Raw genomic sequence first — 26,917 nt, forward strand, 5'->3', positions numbered from 1 at the left:
AGGAATTAGGATGTTAGGTATTGGAGAACCTGACAGAGACAGAGAGAATTATGTGGACTAGAGAAGATTCCAGACAGAGGTAGGATTATTGGGACTGGAGGATATTACAGAGATCACTAACACAGCATGGGCCAGGATTGATGCCTGCGATCCCCTGTGCTGTCGCATTGAGGACCAGTACAGCAGAGGTGAAAGCAGGACCCTCACAAAATGGTGGGAATGAAGCCTAGAATGTTGCTGTTCCTTGCCCAGCTCTGTATCTATGTCCTGTATTCCAAGTCTGAATATAGAAGTCTACCACCCCACCCTGTGCTGTTTACTGTGAGTGATCTTACCTGCTGCAGGATTTACTGAAGGCTCCAGATCTCCCTCTCCACCTCTCTCACTTGGGTTGACCAACCAGCTTCAATGAGGTGATGGATGAGACACGAGTGAGGAACATCCTGATTACCTGCATGAGACAGAAGTAGACAGAATGGGAAATTAGACTGATGCAATGAGGATAACTCATGCAGAGTGGCACTGAGTCCAACAGAGATCTCGAGAATCCCAGTCTCCATCCCTTGCCTGTGTTGCTGTGTCTCTCTGGAGTGGACAATTCTGTTGACTCAGGATCTCAGGCCATCTGTAAGAGGGAGAAATGCTGACAGAGGCAGCAAAGAGACCGACACAGCGAGGGATACCACATGGAGAGATACTGAGTGATATCACATTATTAGACACTGCATTAACAGGGAATTTTTTGAATTTGTAACAAAGGCACTGGGATAATTGTGAGGGGATTCAACATTCCTGTCTCATCATCCCTTTGGCGGTGGGTCACAGACGAGGCTGACTCTCTCCCACTCTCGGGGCGGGCGGGGGGGCGGGGGGTAGAGGGGAAGTTTGTTGTTGGCTGTACAGACCGATGTGGACTTTCACACACACTGTTAGACTTGGGGCAGAAGGTGGCCATGGGAAAGGGGTGGGTGGGGCATTGATGTGACAGCGCGCTCCTTGTGCTGTTTTCTCCTGGATTCCCAATTTCACCACAGCAAGTCTCGAGGTGCTCAACATTTACATATAATAAATAGAAAGCAGGAGACAACAGCTTCGCTTCACTTAGAGGTCACCACTGATGATGTTACCGAGCCAGGTAACGAAATCTCTGGAAATCAAACCTACAGCTCAGCGAGCAAACCTACACCCTAAGCATCAACCTGAGCTACAAACCTTCACAAAACGTGCGACATTCCAGCACGTTCCCTACTTACTGTCAGGCTAACATCGTTTGGTTTCAGACTGACTGCACAAAGGATTTTGGTAATCCTTGTGTATCAATCTGACAAAGGGAGTTTACGGATCAGCAGGTAATTGAGAAGGCAAATCAAATGCTGGCATTTATTACAAAGGGAATGGAGTTTAAAAGTAGGGAGGTCCTGCTACAACGATGTAAGGTAAAAGTCAGACCAACCTAGATTAAATGAACAGTATGTGTGCCCTAAGGAAAGATATTCTTGTATTGGAGGCAGGCCAGGGAAGGTTCACTCAGCTGATCCTGGAGATGGCAGGTTTTTCCAATGAGCAGAGGTGGGGTAGATTGGCCTTGAACTTATTGGGGTTTTGAAGAATGGGAGAGAAATCGAAAGAAACATCCAGGATTCTGATTTGCTTTGACAGGGTAGATGCCGTTAAGTTGAAAAATAGAACAGTACAGCACAGTAATAGGCCCTTCGGCACACCATGGTTGTACTGACCATGATGCTATTCTCAACTAATCGCATCTGCCTGCACATGGTTGATATCCCTCTATTCTCTGCCTGTTCATGTTCCTGTCTAAATGCCACTTCAAAACTTTGCTCTCATTGCCTCCTCTCCCACCTCCTGAGCAGCTTCCACTCTCTCGGTAAAGAAAACTGGCCTCATTCATCTCACTTAAAACTTCTCACTCTCACCTTAAACCGAGGCAGACTAGTATTTGATATTTCTACAGTGAAAGAAGGATTCCAACTCTCCACACTGTTCACACCTCTCCTAACGCTATATACCTGTACCAGGTTACCCCCCAGTCTCTGATATTCTCACAAAATAATCCAACTGCGTCCAACCTCCCTACAGTAAACACATTCTCATCCATGCAACATTCTGCCAACCCTCTGTTACACCCTCCCCAAAACCTCCACATCCTTCCTGTAGCGTGGAGATGAGAACGACACACAAACCTTCCAAACATGGCCGAATGAAGTTTCATTCAGTCACAACATGACATGCAAACGTCTGTACTCAATACTGTGACCAATGAAGGTAAGAATACCATACTCCTCCTTTACCACCACATCCTACTGTGTTGTTATTTTGCGGGAGCTATGGATTTGCATCCAAGGTCATCTGTTTATCAATGTTTCCAATTAGTCAATCATTGTACTTCTCTCTTCCATTTGACTTCATAAATGTATCACTTCACACTTGTCCCGATGAAATTCGGTTTGCAATTTCTCTGCACAGCGTCCCAGCTGATCTACACACTGCTGCAACCTTTAACACTCCTCCTCACTATCCACAATTCCCCTCACTATCCCTGATCATTACATGCTTTTCCAAATTTCATCTGCAAAATACTAAGCAAACTGCTGACCTTTTCATCTGAAGCACAGATATAAATTACACACAGACACCGCAGCACTGATCCTTGTGAAACACCATTGGCCACAGACGTCCAATCAGAAATTGACCACTCCACATTCCTCTGTCTACTATCACCAAGGAAATATTGTATCCAACTTACCAACGAGCATGAATTGTGATTTGATCTTCCAGATCCCCCTTGCTATTTGGAAGCTGCAAATTCAAAATGATTCGATATTTTGATTCCCAGATTAAATTGGCTGTCTCACTAAAGCACTGACTGTATCCTTTCTTCACAACAGACGGGATATTGCTTTTTTTTTGCTGATCCTGCCTAAATCCCTACAACCCCTCAATAATCACATTGCTGTCATGATCATTCTGCAGCCACCCCTCCACAATAACAGTTCGATCATTTCTGTTCTCTTCAGTTAATGCTCTCATTCCATCTGCCTTGTTGCAAATGCATGGCGCGTGTCACCGAGAGAGGGCCTTTGAGGGATGTTTGGGAGCGCAACAATGTTAAATGTAGTTATAGTTGCTACAAAATGTTCGCAGGAGAAAACATTTTATTGTTTGGAGGAAGTTAGAGAGATAAAGCAACTTTGATTAGACTTCAGAGACAGGGATGTGTGTAGGGCTGTGGATCATTACATGAGAATATCACAGTGATAGGGAGGGTGGTATGGAATGGAGAATATTACAGGGAAAGGGAGGGTGGTATGGACAGGAGAATGTTGCAAGCACATGGAAGATGCTATAGACTGGAGTATGTAGCAGGGATAGGGAGGAAGTTGTAGACGGCATAAAGTTAGAAGGAGAGATGATTTTATGCACTGGAAGGTATGTCAGAGAGAGTGAGTGGTGTGCATGCTGCAAGATACGACAGGGATAGGGAAGCTTGTAGAGACTGGATGAGAGAGTCGTAGAGAGTCTTGTGAGAGACCAGATTCACTTATGAGCATAGGATGTGCTGCAGTGAGCGGAGCCTTTTGCAGATATAAACGAGGATACAATTGCCACAAAGCAGTCACACCAATACATAGGTATATAGGAACGGAAGGATTTAAAGAGATTACACAGACTCGGAGTGTTGTATGCAGTGGAGGAGATTAAACTGATAGGGATGGTTTTGGAGTCTCAAAAATGTTAGAAAATAATGAGAGTTGCGATGGTGAGGGCAAGTTTCAACAATTTGGAGGATATAGATCTAAAGGAGCTTTGTCAGTTAGCGATGGTACAGTAAAGGGAATTGTAGTGGCTTCCCTTCCATAAGCAATCCATAAGCACTTAAAATAGCCTGTTTGACATCTGCATTATCTCTCGACCATTCATCAGACAGTGCTGCAAATACTTCACTGCCTCCGCCTACCAGCTTAGACTGAACTAGCATTTGTCAGAAGATCTCGGGCCACTCTATCTCTCTCTGCAATTTTTCAAATGAAATATAGAGTTCCTTGACACTAGAGTCACACATAGTCAGGATAACGAAGAAGGTGCTTGGTATGCATTCCTTTATTGGTCAGAGTATTGAGTACAGGAGTTGGGGGGTCATGTTGCGGCCGTACAGGACAGTGGTTAGGCCACTTTTGGAAGACTGCATGCAACTCTGTTCTACTTCCTATCGGAAGGGTGTTGTGAAAATTGAAAGGGTTCAGAAAAGATTTACAAGGATGTTGCAAGTGTTGAGCTATAGGGAGAGTTGAACAGCTGATGGTTGTTTTCCCTGGAGAGTCGGAGGTTGAGGGTGATCTTATAGAGGTTTATAAAATCAAGAGAGGCATGGATAGGTAAATAGACAAAATCTTTCTCCTGGGGCGTGCGAGTCCAGAATTGTAGGGTGAGGTTTAGGATGAGAGGAGAAAGATATAAAAGAGAACCAAGGGGCAACATTTTCATGCAGAGGGTAGTACATGTATGGAATGAGCTGCCAGAGGAAGTGGTGGAAGCTAGTACAACTGCAATAGTTAAAAGGCATCTGGATGGATGTATGAATAGGAAGGGTTTAGAGGGAGATGAGCTGGGTGCTAGCAGGTGGGTCTACATTGGGTTGGGATATCAGATCTGCAGGATGGGACCGTGAATGGGTTGTGGGACCTGGAAGATGTTATGGTTTGAGCTACCTATAATTTTTGATTGGATCTTTTAGCTGATCTTACAGCTGGTACAATTGCAACATTTAAGAAGCATTTGGATGGATATATGAATAGAAAGAATTGGGAGGGATATAGGCCAGGTACTGGCAGGTGGGACTAGATTGGGTTGGAATATCCTGTCGGCATGGACGGGTTGGAATGAAGGGTCTGTTTCTATGCTGTACATCTCTATGACTGTAAGACTGGCTGAATGGTCCAATCAAAAATTACCTCCGGTTCAAATCATAATATCCTCCATGTTCCACAACCCATCCTCAGTCACATCCTGCAGGTTCTATGAATTCCGTAACCTCCTGCAGGTCCCAAGTCCCTTCCTACATTTGTACCATCCTCCATGTTCTGCAGCCCTTCATACCTCGTAACATGGCCCAGACTCTCCCACTCTTCCTTCCTCTGCAATGTTCCCCAGAAGGGCACTGGAGGATGGTGGGGGTTACAGATATATGGAGGGACATCAAGACGGCAGGATTTTGTAGATATTAGAAATATAGGGACTTGAGGAGTTTAGGAGTGTTGTAGGGACTGGAGGAACTTACAAAAGGTAGGGATAGTTTTAGATTGGAGGATTCTGCAGAAAACCTTTACGTGGTAAAAGGCAGGATTCTTAGCAGCGTGCAGGAACAAAGGGATCCTGTGTCCTTCAGGTCACCACCCAAGTTGACAGGGTGTTAAGAAGGCGGATGGTGTGTTGGCTTTCATTAGCGGGGGGGATTGATTGTCAGAGATGAGAGGTTTTCCTGCAGCTATACAGAACCCCAGTTAGACCAAACTTGGAATATTGTGAACAGTTCTATTCGCTTCATTATAGGAAGGATGTGGAAGCTTTAAAGACAGTGCAGAGGAGATTGAGCAGGATGCAACCTGGACTAGAGGGCATGCCCATAGAAGGTAGTTTGTGGAAGCTGGGGCTTTTCTGATCAGAGCGAAGAAGGAAGAATGGTGACATGATAGAGGTGTACAAGGGAATGAGAGGCATAGATAGAGTGGATAACCAGAGACTATTTCCCATGACGAAATGGCTATCACAAGGGGACATAAGTGTCAGGTAATTGGCGGAGTGTTTAGCTTAGATATCAGAGGGTCTGGTGCTGGCAGGTAGAACTAGATTGGGTTGGGATATGCTGTCGGCATGGTCAGGACTGGTACGTTATTTACACAGAGTGTGGTGGGTGCGTGGAATGGACTGCCAGCTTTGGTAGTAGATTCAAACACATTACAGACATCTAAGCAACTCTTGGATCGGCATATCAATGATAGTAAAATGTAAGGTATGTAGGTTTGTTTCGTCTTCAGAATAGGATAAAAGGTCAGCACAATATTGAGCGTGGAAGAGCTTGTACTGGAACATGCAATTCCATGTTCTAAATAGCAAGCGTTATGTTGGCAGCAAGATGTTTTGGGAGATGGGAGAGGATGTGATCTGAATGAAGTGACACAAATAAGAGGCGTTGCTAAGGTTGTAGGAGGGAACAGAGACAGAAATTGTCTGGTCTTGAGCAGATGACCCTGACTGAGACGGGTGTGGGGACTGGAGGTGGTTTCACAGGGAAAGAGGACCATAGAGCCACGGGAGGTTGCAGAAATGTGGAGAGCTACCGGGCCTACAGGAGTTCATGGAGATGGGAGGTTGGGAGGAATGGAGCAGTTTACAGGGATAAGGATAGTGGTAGGATGGGGTGTTTTACACAGACAGGAATGTTTCAGGTGAATGGAGCTGAGTACAGAGATAACGTGGGTTGTACAGATTGGAAAAACAAATAGACGTATGGAGGGTAGTCGTGACTGAAGATGTTTGTATTTTCAGGAAGGCTTAGGTTCTGAAGGTTATTTAGATAAAGAGGGTGTGGAATCAATCAGATTTTCCAAGTGATAAAGACAGCAATTTTCTTTGGAGACAGTTTCACAGATTAGCGAGCATTAGTAACCTCCTCCAGTTTGGTCAAAGTGGGAAGGATTGTCGGGGAGGGTGATGTTTACACATGTAAGAGCTGGAGAAGATTATGGAAATGAGTGGATGGATGGAGACACTGGAGGAGCTTCCATTGACAGGGTGGGGCTGGCAATGAAAAGATATCACATAGATAATGGGTCTTGTAGGAACTGGATCGGAAGAGTCACAGGGATTGGAATGATTTCTGCAGATTTGGAGTCTTAGAGGGACTGAAAGAATTGTAGGGTCTCCACAGATTGATCGTGTCTTTAAGAATAGAAGAGTTTATGTAGATACGGATAGCTTAAACCCAATGCAAGCAGTCTTCATTTCAAGACCAGAGCCTTATTATCCCTCACCAGCCAAGGATTCCTAACCCTGCCAGTTTTTCCCTTTATCCCAATGGGGAAGACTGGTCCTGGATTCTTGAGATCACACTCTAACAACCCTCCCATTTACCAGTTGTTCCCTTTCCTTCAAACAGACTCACCCAATCGACTGGAATCATAATATGGAGGTGCCGGTGTTGGACTGGGGATGTACAAAGTTAAAAATCACCCAACACTCGGTTCCAGTCCAACCAATTTTTTTGAAAGCACTAGCTTTCAGAGCACTGCTCCTTCATCAGGTGGTTGTGGAGCACAATCCTAATACACAGAATTTATAGCAACAGGATGGCAGGGTCATGGAATATAATATCAAACAAATTTAGTTGAAGCCTTTCATCTGTTACAGTGATCACCAGCGCTTCCAAAGGGAGTTGGATTATAACTGGGCATTGTGCAATTTTAAATTCACAGCATTGACGCTGGCCAGATCCTGCAGAATGGCCCCAAACCTGGCCCTGTTCCAGTTTTCCTACTCAATCTGGGGACCTGCTGATCTTCCTCCATAACTATGTTAAAACGAAGACAGTTGTGGGCACTGGACCCAAAGTGCTCTCCGAATGACACTTCAGTCACTAGTCCGACCTTGTTTTGTGAGGGGTGTTCCAGTGTTGCACCTGCTGAGTAGAGTAGGGCCCTCGGCATACTGATTTAGAAACCTTCCTTGGACACATTTGAAAAATTGCACTCCGTCCAGGTCTTTTATACTCCAGGTGGCCCAGTCAATACAGGGAATATTAAAATCTCCAGCCTGTACTCCTCTTCCAATCCTATAGTTATCAGCAATCTCTCTACACATCTGCTCCTCTGGCATCTGTTGTGTCTATAACAGTCTACAATACAGTCCCAACAAAGTGACCACCCCCCTTCTTCTTTATAAATTCTAACCATGTGGAATTTTAAATGAGTATATGTTTTAAAAATTGGAATTAACAATCCATAAATAAGTATTGATAAAAATCCAAACACTTGACCTTCAGAGAAAGACAACAGTTCACTCTCATGTGGTCTGCACGACATACCCACAGCAAAGTGTTGCCTCTCAATGACCCTGTGAAATGGGCGAGCCAGCTGCTTAGCTCAAGGGCAGCAAGGGATGGGCAATAAAGACTGGTCAGCCAGAGACACCCACATCCCAGACCGGATTTTTTAAAAAAAAATCCATTCAGATTGGTCCCAGCTCAGTTCCAGTGGAACAATGTCCTGGCCAATCACGTTGGTAGGTATATGGACAGGGCTTTAAACTGACAGGGAGGATGCAGGGACAGGCTTCAGGTGAAAGAAGCTTTCCAAATCCAAAGAGAAAACGTGAAGCATCAGAGCAGCGTGGGAATGTGACTGAAGACAACAGAAAGGAACAGGATGGGACAAAGTTTAACTAAAACTGTACATCAGCAAATCCATTTGTGACAGGAAATTGTGGGAACGAGTAAATTATGTTTTTTATTAATGGCCAAAGTCTCTGCAACAAGGTAGATGGATTTGTGACACAGAGATAAAAGAGGTTTAGACACCAGAGAGATGTGGTTACAGGACGAACAAAAGGTGGACAGAAATATTCAATGGTTCACAACCCTGTGCAAATTCAGTCAAAATGGGTAAGAATAACAATAATGGGTAAGAAAGGCATTATAGAGAAAGCATTAGGCCTCAGATCATGAAGTAGAGTCAGTTTGAATGTAAATTCTGGCTACTACTTGCCAAGGACACAAGTAGCAGAACAGTTTTAGACCACCAAACAATATTCCATGGCTCGTCACTGCAATAAATAGGAATTCATTGGATTTTTTAATAAAGGAATGGTGAACATTTAGTGAAATGTCAATATTCGCAAAGTCTGGGACACTCACACTGACAACAGTGATATTGGAAGAGGAGTTCAGAGAATTTTTTTCAGTGTTTCTTAGAATAACACATTGTGCAATTGGTTAGGGACGTAACTGTCTCAGAGCGACTGTTGTGTGATAAAACTTAGTGAATGAGTAATGTCACCTGGAGAGATCCTTTGGGAAATTGTGATAAAGTGCAGTTTAAAGAAATATAAAGTTTTAAAGTAAATCACAGAAAGGACAAGCTACAACTAGAAACAAAAATAGCCAATTACATGGATTTGATAGGAGAACTGACCAAGGTAAACAGGCTGAACAGACTGAAATATGGGCGTCTGGAAATGAACAGTGGCAAACATTTGAAGGAACAGTGTAAAACACTCAACAAAAGGACATTCGACTGAAACAGACAAAAACTAAGCAAGAAATCCCCCCCGGTCCCTCACTCAGGACAAAACTGATCATATTAGATTATGAAGCTGAGAACATCACCAAAAAGTACTTAAAATCCTCAACTGAGAGAGAGTTTTAGAGTAAGTTTTAAAGGGATTGAAATGGGTCTGCTAACAGGAGGAGGGCAATGGGAAGGGGAACATTGTCAACGTTTATTGACACGAGAGAAACATGGAGAGACGAAGGTGCTAGAGTTAGTGAGAGAGTTACAGAGAGTGGGCAGGGCCAAAACGGTGTTACAAAGCCAGGACAGATTGCTGCAGCTGGAGGGGTTTGCAGAAGTAGGGAGGGACATATGTACTTTTATTTATTCATTCATGGGATGTGGGTGTCATTGCCTGGACCAGCATTCTTTTACCCTACTGCTAATTACCCAGAATTTGTTGGGCTCCGGTGGATATATATAATACTTTGCTGGACACAGGTGAAGTGCTGACTGACTGCAGGGTCGCTAATGTCGTTCCTTTGTTCAGGAAGGACAGCAGGGATAGGCCAGGTAATTACATAGCAGATAGTCTGACAGCAGGGGGAGGGGAATGATTGGAATGAATTGTGAGGATGAATCGACACTTGCAAAGATAAGGACCAACTTGGTTTAGTCATCACAGATTTGGCAGAGGAAGGTACTGTCGGAGGAATTCAGTTCAGTTTTTTCTTTAAATGGTGCTGAAGTATATTGATGAAGGCAGTGCAAATGAGTGTTTTACATGTACTTGACTAAGTCCTTGAACAAGATGCAAAATGTAAGGCTGATCCAAAAGAACTGCGTTTCAAGGCAGGTTGGCAAATTGGATGCAAATTTGGTGAATAGAATACTTTCACCAGCGGGTGTACCACAGGGATCTGTGCAGGAACCATTGAACATTAATAACTCGGATGTGAAAGCAGAAGGTATCATTAGTAGGTTTGCAGATGATATGAAAGGTGAGGGTGTTGTTCACAGTGAGGAGGATCATCTCCGTCTGCTGTTCGATGTCGATCAGATGAAAATCTAAGCAGAGTTTAGTTCTGATAGAAGTGAGGAGATACTCTGTGGGAGGTACGATAAGCGAAGGACAGACATAATGAATGGTAGGACCTTGCGGAGTATTGAGGAATACAGGGACCTTGGTGGACAAGTCCATAGATCCCTGAAGGTGTCAGCACAGGGTGACAGGGTGGGAAAGGCACCTAAACTGGGAGCGGGAGAGGGACCCACATCCTGCTGGGGTGAATTGCTAGACATGCTTGAGAGGATATAACCTAGTCTGGCAGGGTGTTGGACCTTAAATAGACGTAAGGCCAGAAAGAAGATTGATGCTGGTACACGAGTTACAGACAGTAATTTTAGCAGACAAGGCAGGCAAGAACATAGCAGGGAATGGGGGAAAACCGATGATTAAACCGCATTTATTTCAATCCAAGGGGCCTGACAGCTAAGGAAGATGAACTCAAGGCATGGATTGGAACATGGGACTGGGATATTTTAGTTATTACAGAAACACAGCTGAGGGAGGGGCAGGACTGGCAGTTCATTGTTTCAAGGTAGAGATGCTACAGGAAGGGGAGGCAAGAGAGGACGTGTGGTGGTGAATGAATCATCCCAGCAGTACTTAGAGAGGATATTCCTGTGGGATCGCCCAGTGAAGCTATGTTAGTCGAACTGAGAAATAAGAATGGGTCATCACTTTGATATGATCTGACTGCTGACCCCGAATAATCCGTGGCAGACTGAGGAACAAATATGTTGGGACATCTTAAATATCAACCAGAATAACAGGGCTGTTATGGTCGGGTTTTTGAACTTTCCAGACCTAGATTGGGACTGCCAGTGTTCAGCGTTTGCAAGGGAGGAATTTGGTAATTGTGTTCCAGAAAACTCCCAATCAATATGTAAATGGCCTGAAAAGAGAATGGGGCAAAACCTGACCTCCCCTTGGGAATCAAGGTCGGGAAAGGGACTGAGGCGTGAGTGGGAAAGCATTTTGCCAAAGTGACCACAGTTCTAGTAGTTTGAAAACAGCTTTGGAAAAGGACAGGCCTGGTCCACAAGTGCAAGTTATAAAATGGAGCCTGACCAATCTTGATCGTATTAGCCAGGAACTTTCAAAATATGATTGGGGAAGGGAATTATTTACAGGGAAAGGGAAGTTTGCCAAGTGAGAATATTTTAAAAGTGAGATAAACTGATCGATTAGCGCCAGCATTTTCCTGTTTGTGTGCAGCTCAATACTGACAGCATTCGGAAACACTGGCTGTCTATTGAGGGTCTGGTCAAGGAAAAGGGGGCACATGTCAGGTATAGCCAGCTGGATCAAGGGAATCCCTGAAGATATACAGGGGCTGTAGGAATACACTGAGTAGAAAACAGGAATGGAGAAAGGGTACAAGAAATAGCCTCAGCAGAGAAGGAAAGGGGAATCCAAAAGTGATTGTATCAGTATATTAAGAGTGCATAAGTAACTCAGGACAAAATAGTATCCATTAAAGATCAATGATGCCATCGATGTGTGGAACTGCAGGATATTTGCTAAGATCCTAAACATTTTTTTCACCCCAGAACTTACTGTGGAGAAAGACCGGGGACCTCAGGGACCAAGAGCAATTCGTTAGACCACATTTGGAGTCCTCTGCAATTCCAGTCTCCCTGCTATAGGAAGGATGTTGTGAAACTTGAAAGGGCTCAGAAAAGATTTACGAGATATTGCCCGGGGTGTTGCTGAATAAGCTGGGGTTACTGTCACTGGAGAATCGGAGGCTTAGGGATGACCATATAGAAGTTTATATGAACATGAGCGGTATGGATAGGGTAAGCATTCAGGGCCTTTTCCCAGAATTTGGGGAGTCCAAAACTAGAGGGCATAAGTTTAAGGTTAGAGGTGAATGGTTTACAGAGGGACTGAATGGACAACGTCTTCACACACATGGTGATGTGTGTATGGAATGAGCTGAGAGAGAAAGTAATGGAGACTGATACAATTACAACATTTAAAAGGTATCTGGATGGGCAGCTGAATAGCAAGGGTGTAGACGTATATGGGCCAAATGCTGGAAAAGGGAATGGATTTATTTAGGTCTTCTGGTCAGCCTGGACGAGTTGGGGACCAAAGGGTCTGTTTCTATGCTGTATATCTCTATGACTTGAAAAGAGGTGGTGCTGGAGGTTTTAAAACACAAAGCTATGGCCTGTCCCAGAACCTGATTAAGTGTATCACAGGACACTGTGGAATGCTAGGGAGTAAATTTTGGAGCCCCTAACAAACGTACGTGTACTATGTGTGATGGGCTGGCAGGCTGGAGGGTGGCGTCATGGACAGTGAAGGATGTTTTCTGAGATTACAAAGGGATCTTGATGAAGTGAGTGAATGGGCTGAAAAACTAGAGATGGAATTCCATCTGAATAAATACAAGGCAATGCATTTTGTAAAACAAACAAGGGTAGAGCTTATACAATTAATGTTCGAGCCTCGGTTGGTGTTTTAGAGCAGAGGGACCTCCGGGTTCAGGTACATAATTCTTGATGAATGCATCACAGGATGGATAAGACAGTGCTTGGCATGCCTGACTATTGCTCAGTCCATTGAGTTGAGGAATTGGGACGTCATGTTGAGATTGCACAGACATTTGTGAGGCCTGTTCTGCAATACTCTATCCAGTCCTGGTCGCCCAGTTAACAGGGAGGGTATTATTAAGCTGCAGGGCATTCTGAAGAGATTTACCAGGATATTGCTGGGTATGTAAGGATTCAGTTCTGAAAAATGGCTGGATAGTCTGAGCCTTTTTTCACTGGAGCCTGGATTTTGAGACATTATACTATAAAGGTTTATGAAAAAAATGAGGAATATAGATCAATTTAATGGTCGTTGCCTTTTCCTCAGGATGGGGGAGTCTCAAGAGGAGGAGCCACATTTTAAGGTTAGAGGAGAGAGATGTTCAAAAAAAAGATATGGGGCTATTTGCTACACCGAGGGTGGTTTGAGTGTGGAATGAACGTCCTGAGAAAGGGTTGATGTGGGTACAATTACAACATTTAAAAGGTATTTGGATAAACAGGTGAATAGGGAAGGGTTGGAGTTATATGGGCCAGCAACAGGGGGCTGGGAAGAGTTTAGTTTCAGATCATGGTGAGTATCAGCTGAAGAGTAAAAAATGAGGTCAGATGCTGGAGATCACAGCTGCAAATGTGTTGCTGGTCAAAGCACAGCAGGTTAGGCAGCATTCAGGAATAGAGAATTCGACGTTTCGAGCGAGTATCAGCTGAAGGGTCAGTTTCTATGCTGTATGGCTCTATGACAAGAATATGGTTTTATTCCTTTATTGAATAAAGGATCAGGGCTGGGTCCACTGATGTGCATCATCTACATAAAGGAATTGGTTGAAAATATAGGAGTGATTGTGTGAAAGTTTGTTGATGATCAAATTAATGGTGTAGTGGGCAGTAAATACGGTTATCAAAGGGGATCTTGACCAACTGGGCCAGTGGACCAAGGAATGAAAGATGGAGTTTAATTCAGATGTTGGATTTTGTTAAGACAAACCAGGGAGGACTAACACAGTTAATGGAAGGGCTCTGGCCAGGGTTGTCGAAGAAAGAAAGAGAGAGAGACCAGGGGGTGCAAGTTACATTGTTCCTCGGAAGTGGCATACCAGGTGGACAGGGTGGGGAAAGCGGCATTTGGCACACTTGTCGACATTGGCCAGCACTTTGTTACATACGTTGGAGATATTTGTATCATTGTCCTAAATATTTCCCTTGGGCAGAGGAGGCCACGGGGTGACCTAAGAATGATGAATACCCAAGGGTAGGTGAGTCCAAAACTCGAGGGTATAAGCAGGAGGTGAGAGAGCAAGGATTTAAAGAGGGAGTTAACGGGGAACGTTACCCACAGAGGATGGTGCATAGACGGAACAGACTGCCTCAGGCACATTCGAGAAACAAGAACAATTACAGCATGGAACAGACATTTGGGCAGGAACATGGAGAGGATAAGGTTGGAAGAGCTAAGGGCCAAATGCAGGCAATTGAGACTTATTCAGTTTAGGAAACATGGGCAGCATTGTGGAGTTGGACCACAGGTTCTGTTTCCGTGCTATATCACTCTGTATCCAGTTAAAGAGGATTAGTGTACCAAAATAAGGCATGTTGTAGACACTGAAGCAAGTTACAGTGATAGGGATGGTATTCTGGAATGCAGTACATTTCAAATATGTGGAGGGACTATCGGGAATGGAGCAGGTTACAGGGCCAGGGACTATTGTAGGAGTTAAAACTGACTGAAGACACTGGTGCACAAGCCATGCCACAGATACAGTTTTGCAGAGTAGTGAGTCTTAGTACAGTGTTAGAGGGAGACCACAGAACAGAAAGATCCCAGGCAGCATTCACAACATCTCGTCGGAGGCCTACTCTCCCCTCTGTTGTCCTGACGCTCACTGAGACAGCACAGGCCTGGATTGATAACTATGAACTTCCGATGCTGTCTCAGTGCAATTTCAGTTAAAGTAGATGTGGTGACTGAGCATGGTGTGTGTCTATACTGTGCTCCCCACGCAGCACTGTATCTATATCATGTATCGTTAGCCAATATTTGCACTGTGCTCCCTGCTCTGTGCACTGTGAGTGATCTTACCTCACTGCAGGATTTATTGAAGGTTCCAGATCTCTCTGCCCTTTGTCTCTCTGGCTGACCAACCATCTACAATAAGGTGATGGATGAGACACACAGCAGTTGGGAAGTCTATTGAGTCAGGAACTTCCTGAGTACCTACAGGAGACAGAGAAATAGACAGAATGGGAAATTAGACTGATGCAGTGAGGGTTACACAAGGAGAATGGAAATGAACCCCACAGATATCTGGAAAATCCCAAGCTCCATCCCTGGCCTGTGCTGTTGCATCTTTCTGGAGTGGAGAATTCTGTTAGCTCAGGATCTGGAGTAGCTGCAAGAGTGAGAGACACTGACAGAGGCAGCAATTAGACCCACACAGTGAGGGATACCACATGGGGAGAGACTAAGAGAGATCACCGGAGTGCTGGAAGGCTTCAGGATCACACAATCATGTTGGAAGAATGGGTTTAGCTTCATGTATCAGTGCTCAGGGATGAACAACCAGTGAGCAGGTGAAGTGATGACCCAGTAACATTATTGTTAGGGCATTTGTCCAAAACCTCAGTTAGTGCTCAGGGGAGGCAGGTTTGAATCCAATCATAAGATATGGTGGAATTTAAAATCAATAATTTTAAAAATAGCAATTAACAATCCATAAACAAATATGAAACCATTGCTGATGTACAAAAATCACAATCTCTTAGATTAGATTCCCTCCAGTGTGGAAACAGGCCTTTCGACCCAACAAGTCCACGCCATCCCTCGAAAGAGTAGCCCACTCAGACCCATCTCCCTCCACCTAATACACCTAACATTATGGACAATTTAGCATGGCCAATTCGCCTGACCTGCACGGCTTTGGACTGTTGGAGGAAACCGGAGAATCTGAAGGCAATTCACGCAGACACGGGGAGAATGTGCAAACTCTACACAGTCGCTGGTATCGAACCTGGGACCCTGGTGCTGTGAGGCAGGAGTTCTCAGCACTGAGCCAGCGTGCCGCCCACTTGTCCTTTCGACAACGAGGTCTGATCATCCTCATGTAGTCTGCATGACATGCCTACAGCAAAGTGTTTGCCTCTCAATTGCCCTCTGAAATGGCCAAGCAAGCTACTCAGCTCATGGGCAGATAGGGCTGGGCTACAAAGGCTGGTCAGCCAGAGACACCCACATCCCCTACCTGATTTATAAAAAAAATCCATGAGGATGGTCCCACTGGAACTGTGCTGGGACCAGTGTCCTGGCCAAACATGTCAGTTGATTTATGAACAGGGCTTTAAAGTGACATAGAGGATGCAGGGACAGGGTTCGGGTGAAAGGAGATTTCCAAGTCCAAAGAAAAAAGGTGAAGCATCAGAACAGCATGGGGATGTGACTGAAGACAATCGGAAAGGAACAGGATGGGACAGAGTTGAACTAAAACTGTACATCAGTGAATAGGTTTGTTATAAGAAATTGTGGGAAAGAGTAAATTATGGGTTTTTTTTTAAATGGACGAAGTCTTATCAATAAGGTGGATGGATTTGTGACACTGAGATAAAAGAGGCTTAGAAACCAGAGAAATGTGGTTACAGGGTGAACAAAAGGTGGACATAAATATTCAATGGATCACAACCTTGCGGAAACTCAGGCAAAGTGGGCAACACGAACAATAATGGGTAAGAAAGGCATTACAGAGAAAGCATTTGGCATCAGATCATGAAGTAGAGTCAGTATGAATGTAAATTCTGGCTACTACCTGCCAAGCTACAAGCAGCAGAACAGGTTTAGCCACCGAACAGCATTTCATGGCTCATCACTGCATTAAACAGGAACTCTTTGGAATTATTTTAACAAACATATTGCGACAATTTTGGGAAACATCAATATTCCCATAATCTGGGACAGTCACACTGACAACAGTGATATTGGAAGAGGAGTTCAGAGAATTAGTTTTCACTGTTTCTTTGAAAAACAAATTGTGCAACTGGCGAGGGACAAAACTATCTCAGAGCGACCGTGATCAAACTTCGTGAATGAGTAATGTCACCGGGAGAGATCCTCTGCGAAATTGTGATAAAGTGCAGTTTAAAGAAAGATAAAGTTTTAAAATGATTCACAGAAAGGACAAGCTACAAGTAGAAACAAAAATAACCAATAACATGAGTTGGAGAGGAGAACTGACCAAGGTAAACAGGCTAAACAGACTGAAATATGTGCCTGTAAATGAGCAGTGGAAAACATTTGAAGGAGCAGTGTAAAACACTCAACAAAAGGACATTCCATTGAAACAGACAAATCCTCAGCAAGAAATCCCCATCGGTCCCTCACTCAAGTAAAAAGGATCATATTAGATAATCGGGCTTAGAGGATCACCAAAATGTACTTTGTCCTGAAGTGAGAGAATATTTTAGGAGTAAGTTTTAAAGGGATTGCAAAGGATCTGCTCGCAGGAGGAGATCTGATGGAAGAGGGAATAATTGTCAAGGTTTTATGTCACAACAGGAACCGGGAGAGCTGAAGGTGCTGGAGGTGGTGCGAGTGTTACAGAGAGTGGTCAGGGCCTGAACGGTGTTACAAAGCCAGTACAGATTGCTGCAGCTGGAGAGGTTTGCAGCGGTAGGGAGGGACATAGGTATTTTTATTTATTCATTCATGGGATGTGGATGTCACTGATTGGACTAACGTTCTTTGCCCCACTGCTAATTACCCAGAGTATAGCACAGAGTCAGCCATATTGCTGTGGATCTGGTGTCCCGTGCAGGCCAGACCAGGTTAGAATGTCAGATGTTCTTCTCTAAAGGATGTAAGTGAAACAGATGAGTACTTCCTACTGGTCAACAATGCTTTTATGTACAGCCACAACATGACATCCCAACTCCCAACTCCTACTCTCAGTGCTGTGCCCAAAGAAGGTAACCACCCCAAACGCCTGCTTCACCAGCCTGTCTACCTGTGACACCACTTACAAAGAACTGTGTACCTGCATCCCTGGGTCTCTGACTGACACCGCTCCCCAGGGCCCGAACATTAACTGTACAGGTCCCGCCCTGGTTTGTTTCACAACATTGGAACACTCCATCTGCTATTCTTCAGCCCACTATCCCAGCAGTACTGTTAATCTTGTTGTATCATAGACAACTTTCTTCACTGTCCACTTTACCAACAATTTCAGTGTCACTCAAAAAACTTACTTACCACAAAACCAATATTCCCATCCAAACCATTTATCCAAATGACAAATAACAGGGGACCCACTACAGCACTGGTCACATGTCTCCAGTCAGAAAAACAACATGTCTCCCATCACCCTCTGTCTCCTACCATCAAGCCCAATATTGTATCCAATTGACTAGCTCCTCCTGAATGCTATACCTTTTTACACTGATCTGAGCTTATTACACAGTTTACCAAACAGAACATACAACACAGAACAGTACAGCACAGGACCCTTCGGCCATGAAGCCATGCCCATCTTTGACCCGACGGTAAGATCAAACTAACCTACATACCCTTCATTTTACTACCATCCATGTGCCTATCCAAGAGTCTGTTAAAATATCTCATTCTACCCACCCACCACTCTGTGTGTAAAGGACCTACATCTGAAATCTCCCCTTACACATCCTCCAATCACCTTATAATTATGCCCCCTGGTACCATGTATGTCGTGGGATAAAGAGGTCTCTCACTGTTCATTCTATCTTTGCCTCACACCATCTTGTTTACTTCTATCAAATCACAGCACACTCTTCTTCATTCCTATGAGAAAAGCCTTAGCTCCCTCAACCTTTCTTCATAAGACATGCCCTCCAGTACAGGCAGCGTCCTGGTAAATCTCCTCTTTACCCTCTCTAAAACTTCCACATCCTTCCTGTAATGAAGGGATCAAAACTGAACACAATATTCTAATTGGGATCTAAACAAGGCTGTATAGAGCTGCAGCATAACCGCATGGCTTTAAAACTCAATCCCCCAGCTAATGAAAGCCGATACAACATATTCTTTCTTAACAACACTCTCAGCTTGGTGGCAAATTTGATGGATCTCTGGTCATGAAACCCAAGATTGATCTGTTCCTCCACACTATCCAGTATTCTGCCTTTATCCCTGTATTCTGCATTCAAGTCTCACCTTCCAAAATACACCACTTCACACTTTTCCAGATTTGACTTCATCTGCCACTTCTCAGCCCAGCTCTACATCCTGTCAATGTCCCATTGCAATCTCCAATAGACATCCACACTATTCACCACTCCACCAACCTTCATGTCATTGAGAAACTTACTAACCCAATCTTCCACTCACACATCCAAGTCATTCATAAAATTACCAAAAGCAGACGTCCTGTAACCTCTCCGTGCAGAAAACCACTGGTCACCGAGCTCCAGGCTGAATGCATCACCCTCTGTCTTCTATGGGCCAGGAATTCTGTATCCAGACAGACAGGTTTCCATATATCCCATGCATTGTTCTTTCTCAATGAGCCATACATGTGTTTTGTCACATTCTCAAAGGATGCAATAAGATTTGTGATCATGACCTGTCCCTTACAAATGCTGACTTGCTCTAATCAAACTATGGTTTTCCAAGGAATCATAAATCCTGTATCTCAGAGTCTCCAATAATCTGCACATCACAGACAGAAGACTGACAGGTCTGTAGTTCCCAGGATTATCTCTATTCCCTTTCTTGAATAACGCATGGCTGATTCACCTAACCTGCACATCTTTGGGCTGTGGGTGGAAACCGGAGCACCTGTTGGACACCCACACAGACATGGGGAGAATGTGCAAACTCCACACAGACAGTCGCCCGGGGCTGGAATTGTAATCGCGTCCCTGGTGCTATGAGGCAGCAGTGCTAACGACTAAGCCACCGTGCTGGCCCATGTAACTCTCTAGAGCCCTGCTTCTGATCCTTCGTTCCTCAACCTTCGGTTTAGCTTCATTCTTCATCTTGACGAGATGTGCTACATCCCTTGGAACCTTGTCAAATGCTTTGCTGAAGTCCACGTAGACAACGCTGACTGCTCTGCCTTCATCTATCTCTTGGCCACCTCCTCGAAGAGTCAATCCAGTTTGTGAAATACGGTTTCCCACTCACAACGCCATGCTGAGTATCTCTAATCAGCCCTTGCCTTTGCAAATATATGTCGCTCCTTTCTCTCCGAATCTCCTCCAACAACTTAGCTAGCACTGGCTCACTGGGCTGTTATTCTCTGGTTTTTCCCTGCAGACCTAAAGTGATGGAATAGCATTAGGCACCCTCCACTCTTCCGGTAACTCATTGTGTCTATTGATAATATAAATATCTCTGTTAGGGACACCACAATCTCTTCCCTAGCTTCCCATGAATATTCAAGGATAGACTGAATGAGCTATTGAGGATTGATCTACCTTTATTTGCTTTAAGATTCCAGCACTTTCTCTTCTCTGTTGAGGATTCTTTCCAAGACATCACTATTCATTTCCTCAAGTTCCCGAGATTCCATGTCTTTCTCCACACTAAATACTGACATCACTATTTTGTCTAATACCTCAACCACCTCAAGGTAAGGTGCCCTATTTTCTACCAAGTTACTCTTTAGCCTTTATTGAAACTTGTGTAAAGGTTTCTGAAAATTCAAATAAACCGTATCCTCGGTACAACGACCCCTACACCCGTATCTACTCTGCCATTTATACTCACGCCAATAAAAATACAATCCTACAGGCTTAAAGCCACATTCTCTTTTTATTATAAGTGTTTCTGGGGTCCAGTTATTGTTCACTGACATATCCTTTCAAACATATTTTAGCTCCCGACCTACTGTCAGGCTAACACTGTTTGGTTTCAGACTGGCAGCAAAAAGGGTTATGGGGGTTCGTGTTTAACAAACTGAAAAAGGGAGCTTACAGGTTCACCAGGTAATAGATGTTTTGGAAATAAGGAAGGTCATGGGGACTGAAGGACATTATGAAAATAGGGAGTGATGTGGGGACTGTATGAGGTTATGGAGATAGTGTGTGCAGTGGTGACTGAAGAACATCATGGAGATAGGGAGTGCTGTGGGGCCTGAAAGGGGACAAAGAGATCTGCATGGCTGTTGGGCCAGAAGGAAGTTGCACAGATCAGGAGGATCATGGGAATTGAAGGAGGTTACTCTGAATGGGAGGGTCGTCAGAAATGGATGAGATTATGGAGATTGGGAGGGTCGTAGGGCCTTTTGGAGTTTATGGAGTTAGGGAGGTTTGTGGGGAAGGATTCAGGTTACATGGATAGGAAGAGTCGTGGGGACTGAAGGAGTGTATGGAGATAGGGAGGGCTGTGGGTACTGAAGGAGGTGATATAGATAGTAAGTTTATAGAGAAGCACAGGAAAGAAGAGCATGTATCGACCATTTGAACACAGAGTCGGTCCCACCATTCAATATGATCAGGGCTGATAATCTAACCCAGTACAGTGTTCCTGCTTTCACACGTACTCTGATATTATAGTGACGATGGCATTTAGTGATACAGCGGACTGTAGTAACTGGGACGGGGGTGGTATCTTACAGAGATAGGGAGGGTTGTGGAAGTTGGGACAGGTGACAGATACAGGGCGGGTTTTAGGAATTGGAGGACTTTACAGGGATTTGGAGGAATGCAGGGATGGGACGTGGTAACAATCACAGGGAGGATTTAGGGAGCTGGATCTGAGACAGGTACGGCTGAGAACAGAAGTGAGTCAAACAGTCAGGACTGGCAGGGACTAGGTAGAGCGAATAAATTAAACTGCATTTATTTCAATGCAACGAGCCTAACAGGGAAGGCAGATGAACTCAGGACATGGTTAGGAACGTGGGACTGGGATATCATAGCAATTACAGAAACATACCTCAGGGATGGGTAGGACTGGCAGCTTAATGTTTCAGGATACAAATGCTACAGGAAGGATAGAAAGGGAGGCAAGAGAGGAGGGGGAGTGGCATTTTTGATAAGGGATAGCATTACAGCCCTGCTGAGGGAGGATATTCCCAGAAATACATCCAGGGAGGTTATTTGGGTGGAACGGAGAAATAAGAAAGGGATGATCACCTTATTAGGATTGTATTATAGACCCCCCAATAGTCAGAGGGAAATTGAGAAACAAACTTGTAAGGAGATCTCAGCTATCCGTAAGAATAATAGGGTAGTTATGGTAGGGGATTTTAACTTTCCAAACATTGACAGTGACTGCCATAGTGTTAAAGGTTTAGATGGAGATGAATTTCTTAAGTGTGTACAAGACAATTTTCTGATTCAGTATGTGGATGTACCTACTAGAGAGGTGCAAAACCTGACCTACTCGTAGGAAATAAGGCAGGGCAGGTGACTGAGGTGTCAGTGGGGGAACACTTTGGGGCCAGCGACATAATTCTATTTGTTTTAAAATAGTGATGGAAAAGGATAGACCAGATCTAAAAGGTTGATGTTCTAAATTGGAGAAAGGCCAATTTTGACGGTATTAGGCAAGAACGTTTGAAAGCTGATTGGAGGCAGATGTTCACAGCTAAAAGGACGGCTGGAAAATGGGAAGCCTTCAGAAATGAGATAACAAGAATCCAGAGAAAGTATATTCCTGTCAGGGTGAAAGGGAAGGCTGGTAGGTATAGGGAATTCTGGATGACTGAACAATTGAGCGTTTGGTTCAGAAAAAGAAGGAAGCACATGTCAGGCATAGACAGGAAAGTTCGAGGGAATCCTTAGAAGAGTATAAAGGCAGTAGGAGTATACTTAAGAGGGAAATCAGGAGGGCAAAATGCGTACATGAGATAGATCTGACAAATAGAATTAAGGAGAATGCAAAGGGTTTTTAACAAATATATTAAGGAAAAAAGGGTAACTAGGGAGAGGATAGGGCCCCACAAAGATCAGCAAGGCTACCCTTGTGTGGAGCCAAAGAAAATGGCAGAGATATTAAATGAATATTTTGCATCAGTATTTACTGTAGAAAAGGATATGGAAGATATAGACTATACGGAAATCGATGGTGACATCTTTCAAAATGTCCAGATTACAGAGGAGGAAGTGCTGGATGTCTACAAACGGTTAAAGGTGATTAAATCCCCAGGACCTGATCAGGTGTACCCGAGAAATCTGTGAGAAGCTAGAGAAGTGATTGCTGGGCCTCTTGCTGAAATATCTGTATCCTCGATAATCACAGGTGAGGTGCCGGAAGACTGGAGGTTGGCAAACGTGGTGCCACTGTTTAACAAGGGTGGTAAGGACAAGCCAGGGAACTATAGACCAGTGAGCCTGAACTCAGTGTTGGGCAAGTTGTTGGAGGGAATCCTGAGGGACAAGATGCACATGTATTTGCAAAGGCAAGGACTGGCTTGGCTTTGTGCGTGGGAAATCATCTAGAATCCGGAATTCCTGATGAAGGGCTTGTGCCCGAAACGTCAAATTTCCTGTTCCTTGGATGCTGCCTGACCTGCTGCGCTTTAACCAGCAACACATTTTCAGTATGGGAAATCATGTCTCATAAACTTGATTGAGTTTTTTGAAGAAGTAACAAAGAATATTGAGGAGGGCAGAGTGATAGATGTGATCTATGTAGACTTCAGTGAGGCATTCAACAAGGTTCCCTATGGGAGACTGATTAGCAAGGTTAGATCTCCTGGAATACAGGGAAAACTAGCCATTTGGATACAGAACTGGCTCGAAGGTAGAAGACAGAGAGTGGTGGTGGGGGTTGTTTTTAGGACTGGAGGCCTGTGACCAGTGGAGTGCCACAAGGGTTGGTGCTGGGTCCTCTACTTTTGTCATTTACATAAATGATTTGGATGCGAGCATAAGAGGTACAGTTAGTAAGTTTGCAAATGACACCAAAATTGGAAGTCTAGTGTTCAGCGAAGAGGGTTACAACAGGATCTGGACCAGACGGGACAATGGGCTAACTGGCAGATGGAGTTCAATTCAGATAAATGCATGTGCTGCATTTTGGGAAACCAAGTTTGAGCAGGACTTATTCACGTAATGGTAAGGTCCTACGGAGTGTTGCTGACCAAAGAGACCTTGGAGTGCAGGTTCATAGCTCCTTGAAAGTAGAGTCGCAGGTAAATAGGATAGTGAAGGTGGCATTTGGTATGCTTTTCTTTATTGGTCAGAGTATTCAGTACAGGAGATGGAAGGTCATATTGCGGCTGTACAGGACATTGGTTAGGGCACTGTTGGCATATTTTATGCAATTCCAGTCTCCTTCCTATCGGAAGAATTGTTGTGAAATTTGAAAGGGTTCAGAAAAGATTTATAAGGATGTTGCCAGGGTTGGAGGATTTGAGCTACAGGGAGAGGCTGAACAGGCTGGGGTGGTTTTCCCTGGAGCATCGGAGGCTGAGGGGTGACCTTACAGAGGGTTACAAAATTATGAGGGCATGGATAGGATAGGATAAATAGACAAAGTCTTTTCCCTGGGGTCAGGGAGACAAGAACTCGAAAGCATAGGTTTAGTGTAAGAGGGCAAAGATATAAAAGAGACCTAAGGGGCAGCTTTTTCACACAGAGATATGGAACGAGCTGCCAGAGGATGTGGTGGAGGCTGGTACAATTGCAACATTTAAGAGGCATTTGGATGGGTATATGATTAGAAGGGTTTGGAGGGATATGGGCCGGGTGCTGGCAGGTGCGACTAGACTGGGTTGGGATAACTGGTCGGCATGGACGGGTTGGACCGAAGGGTCTGTTTCCATGCCGTACGTGTCTATGACTGTATCACTCATGGAGGTTATAGAAATAAACTGTATGGTTGCGTCTGGAGGAGATTAAAGGTATAAAGGTTTGTAGTTACTGAAGGAAATTACATCAATTGGGACCAGCAGAGTTTACAGAGACTGAGTGCGTTTCAGAGACAGGAAGAGCTCATAGTCATCATTAGAAATGCAGAAACTAATTTATGAGAGAAGCAGGGTCACTCTGCTTTGTGCCCAGAGATAAGGAGGAGTCTAACAGCTGGAGGAGGTTACTAAGGCACAGAGCTTTTTTGTTGTCATGACGGGGAAGGTTACTGAGATCATGAAAGCAGTAGGAGTTCAAAAAAGTCACAAAGACAGGGAGGTTTTTCAGGTCTGGAAAGGACTACACTGACAGGGATGGCTTAAGGAACTGAGGAGTTGTTTTTCTTCAGTTAAGGAGAGATGTGACAGAACCAAGGATTAAAGGCAAAGGCAGAAACTTGGAGAGTTTTACTGATATGAGGAGCTTACAGGGATAAGCAGGATTGTAGGGGCTGATAGAGATAGGGGAAGTGGTATCATGAAACAGACAGTGGAGAAAATGACAGACATAGGGAGGGTTCTGTGGAACAGATGAATTTACAGAGAAGGTGGTGATAATGAAGCCTGAGATTTTTCTCATGTTCCTTGCCCAGCATTGTTCCTACATCATGCCCTCAGGGACTGAATTAATGCCCATGAACCCCTCCCTGTGCTGTTTACTGTGAGTGATCTTACCGGCTGCAGGATTCACTGAAGGATCCAGATCTCACTCTCCATCTCTCTCTGGCTGACCAACCGTCTTCAATGTGGTGATGGACGAGACAGGAATTGGGAATTCTGTTGAGTCAGGGACATCAGGAATACCTACAGGAGACAGAGAAGTAGACAGAATGGGAAATTAGACTAATGCAATGAAGGTTACCCATGGAGAATGTCACTGAGTCCCACAGAGATCTGGAAAATCCCAGTCTGCATCTATGGACTGTGCAGTTGCTTCCCTCTGGAGTGGGGAATGCTGTTGGCTCAGGATCTGGAGTAACTGCAAGAGTGAGAGGCGCTGACCGAGGCAGCAATTAGACCCACACAGTGAGGGATATCACATGGAGAGAGACTGAGTGATATCAGCAGAGTGCTGGAAGGTGTCAGGATCACACAATGGTATCATCAGAAGTGGTTCTGACCAGTGAGCACTGCTCCCAGTACTCAGGGAGGACAGAGCTATTTTATTGGGATAGGCTCCTCTGGTACCAGGATTATGCAGTGTGCTATAAACGGACACAGATGAGGAGGGGGACAGGTCTGAGGTGAATGGAAATTCCCAAGACCAAAGAGAAAGGTTGAAATATTGGAACACCATGGAGATGTGGATGAAGACCAAAAGAAAGAAACAGTAAAGGACGGAGTTTAATTAAAATACGACATTATCAAACAGATTTGTGACAGGAAATTATTGGTTAAAATAAAGTAAATGCCATTTCCGCCCCTCAGCATTCCTCATACACCACAAGTGACATCACTTCCGCCCCCACATCATCGCTGATGTCACACACTCAATGACTTCCGCGCCCCCCCACTGCCGTGTTTGCCAACACTTCTGTCCCCACCAACACCACTCACCTGCATTCTGCTGACACCACCCCCAGGTCCCACTGTCACCATCCCTGCCCCCAGAACCCTGAAAGGAGCAACACCCCTGCTCATGACTCCATCCCCATCCCCCCAACACAACAACCACACCAGTTACAGGCTCCGTCCCCTCCCCCAGCTCCACACCTACGCCTGGTCCCAGCTCCCAGTCCTGCGAGTTTTCACCATCCCCCTGACCTCCCCCTCACTGATGACGAATGATCAGTCCTCAGCAAAGGCCTCACCTTTATTCCCCTCCGTCCAAACATCAATTAATTTAATATACGCCGTGACATCGAACACTTCTCCCACCGCCTCCGCCTCAGAGCTTATTTTTATAATGAAAACTCCCGCCTATTTCTGAGAACCCCTTTTCCGGCCTCCAACACACTCCATCCACCTGGACACCCCAAGCTGGCTTATTACCTGCCTTCGATCTCTTCATTTCCAACTTTCACCGAGACATTAACCGCCTCAACCTATCTACCCCCTCCCCACTCCAACCTCTCACCCTCACAACGTGCAGCCCTCCACTCCCTCTGCTCCAATCCCGACCTAACCATCAAACCAGCAGATAAAGGGGGTGCAGTGGGAGTCTGGCGCACTGACCTCTACACGCTGAAGCCATGATGCCAACTCAAAGAG

The 26,917-nt window shown here is 44.7% G+C and overlaps 1 long non-coding RNA gene across 1 annotated transcript; it reads right to left on the reverse strand.

Moving 5' to 3' along the window:
* Positions 1-372: 372 nt before the first annotated feature.
* On the reverse strand, positions 373-25,478 carry LOC132812052 (uncharacterized). Its single transcript, XR_009643461.1, has 3 exons — positions 25,382-25,478; positions 14,968-15,102; positions 373-451 (listed from the first exon to the last, which is right to left on the reverse strand). It is a non-coding gene; the product is annotated as an uncharacterized LOC132812052 (long non-coding RNA).
* Positions 25,479-26,917: the final 1,439 nt, after the last annotated feature.

Source organism: Hemiscyllium ocellatum, unplaced genomic scaffold (genome assembly GCF_020745735.1).
Source record: "Hemiscyllium ocellatum isolate sHemOce1 unplaced genomic scaffold, sHemOce1.pat.X.cur. scaffold_255_pat_ctg1, whole genome shotgun sequence".
NCBI classification, from domain to species: Eukaryota; Metazoa; Chordata; class Chondrichthyes; order Orectolobiformes; family Hemiscylliidae; genus Hemiscyllium; species Hemiscyllium ocellatum.